Source organism: Schistocerca nitens, chromosome 1 (assembly GCF_023898315.1).
Source record: "Schistocerca nitens isolate TAMUIC-IGC-003100 chromosome 1, iqSchNite1.1, whole genome shotgun sequence".
NCBI lineage: Eukaryota > Metazoa > Arthropoda > Insecta > Orthoptera > Acrididae > Schistocerca > Schistocerca nitens.
In genome coordinates, this window is record NC_064614.1 from 564078411 (window position 1) to 564080758 (window position 2348).

A 2348-nucleotide genomic window follows, 5' to 3' on the forward strand; every position below is an offset into this window, starting at 1 on the left:
AATGTACACACAGCTGTATACCAAGAAACAATAGTATTAATTTTCTAGGTTTGTGCATATAAAACAAAAACAACAGGCACAATTTTAAGAGGTACTGAAAAAAGATAACCTCCAGCAAAGACCCCTGCCACATCATGTCACCCAGATGTACGCAAGAAAGCATTATAAGCAGAGCAAACAAAATCCCAATGAACAATGAGGACAGTGAGAAAGAATTAGACAGCATTAAGAAAAATTGCAGTGGTCAACGACTTTCTTAGCTCGATGGTAGACAGTGTACAGAGACAAATAACAAAAAAGAAAGAACTTCCTGCTTCTTTAAAAGGAACCAATAATCCAGTCAAATGTATGGCTAGCATACGAGACGTAGGCAACATTTCTCAAAAACTAGCAACCCTACTTATGTGACATAAAGTGATGACAACATTCTCCACAAGCAACTAACTGCAACAGAAACTCGTCCACACCTTAAACAATAAAAACGATATAATTGCGTAGGCTTCCGCAGCCAGAATCAGTCGACATAAAAGTTTTCTGGGTATTTTACAGCGGTCGAATAAAAAAGGTGTCTCTTTTGTATATAAAACCCAACTTTCCTTGCTGCACTTTATTTTATTTCTCCCAGCCGAATTTCGCCTGTTACTATAAGGTGTCTTCAGTGAGATCTGGAATGTTACAGTTTATTTTTTATTTTTTTTTTTTTTTTTTTTTGCTATGTGATTTTTGTAGATTATAAAGCAGTTCACTTCTCGTTGTTTACGTGAGTGAGTGATTATTTACAGTTCTTCGCAGTTTTGGTTGGCATCTGCGTTTTCTCTCGTCTAACCACATGCTGGAGGCCACAGTATAACTTCACTTAACGAACACAAGCACGTTTTCATCTTCTGAACGTTTTTCTTCGCAATTTTCGTATTGTTTGGCGCTTTTTATTTAAAAAACAAATATTTCTGTACTTGCTGGGGACGATGATCACGCAAAAAACTTCTTAGTAAACAGGATAAATTATCAGACTCGAGAATATACAAAATAATACGTAACACTTGCTTAAGCTACTACAGAGGACAAACTGGCAGGAATTTTCAAATGAGATATTCTGAGCACATCAACCGTTCACTCACAACTAATTTACAAAATCAGAAATAGCAACACACATAAAAACACTCGACATCCATTTGAGAAGAATATAAGAAGGTCTTAAGATACCCCACAAATTCCAAAAATCTCATACAGTGGATTTAATAGGGGAGCTTGAAATTTTTGTACGTCACAATAAGCAAGGGGAAAAATTCTTAATGACAAACTAGGTAGCGATTTCTTCAAATATTTCTTCTTCATATGATAACCAACAATTTTCATTAATATGTACATTTCCTCATTAGTGGAAAACATGTAATCGATAATTTTTTTCGTTGCTACTAACTCTATTTTCAGCATATTTTGCAGACGATATTCACGTACACCACTGAATGCACTTATAAAATTATTGTACAACACACATAAACATTGAGCTGCATCAGAAGGAAACTCGCTAGAGGTATAGATGAAATACATTTACAATATGTGTGAAATATATGAAACATGTATTGCAAGTGCGTTGCAGCTAAAAAAGCACTCCGTCCTCAGGCCACAAGTGGCTCATTGGGACCATCCGACCGCCGTGTCATCCTCAGTTAAGGATGCGGATAGGAGGGGCGTGTGGTCAGCACACCGCTCTCCCGGTCGTTATGATGGTTTTCTTTGACCGGAGCCGCTACTATTCGGTCGAGTAGCTCCTCAATTGGCATCACGAGGCTGAGTGCACCCCGAAAAATGGCAACAGCACATGGCGGCTGGATGGTCACCCATCCAAGTGCCAGCCACGCCCGACAGCGCTTAACTTCGGTGATCTCACGGGAACCGGTGTATCCACTGCCGCAAGGCCGTTGCCTTGCATCTAAAACCATGGGTAAAATTCTCTTACTAAGTTCCTGGATCGATTTCTACCAAATATGATACACATATTACTTACTATCTGGAAAGAAATGCTGTGGGGGTAAGAACCAGTAACTTCTTATTACGGTGGTGGGATAAAGTGGAGAGATATGCAGGACAAGGACACGGAAAGAGAGTGAAGGAGGAGTTGGACACAGATGGTGGGGAGGAGAAGATGGACAGAGAAAGGAAAGAGGAGCGGATAGGTTGAGAGAGGGCAGGTAGTGATGAGCAGAGAGTGAAGGGTGGAGGAGGTGGTGGCAGAGGGAGAGAGGGAGGGGGGAGATGAACAGAGAGGGGAAAGAGCAGGGGATTGCCAGAGAGAGTGCCAAGGAGGAGATGGATTGATAGAAAATTGTAATAAATACATACCTGGC

The 2348-nt window shown here is 40.3% G+C and overlaps 1 pseudogene; it reads right to left on the reverse strand.

The window, feature by feature from the left end:
- Positions 1-1810: 1810 nt before the first annotated feature.
- Positions 1811-1927, reverse strand: LOC126207203 (5S ribosomal RNA; annotated as a pseudogene).
- Between the last annotated feature and the right edge of the window lie 421 nt (positions 1928-2348).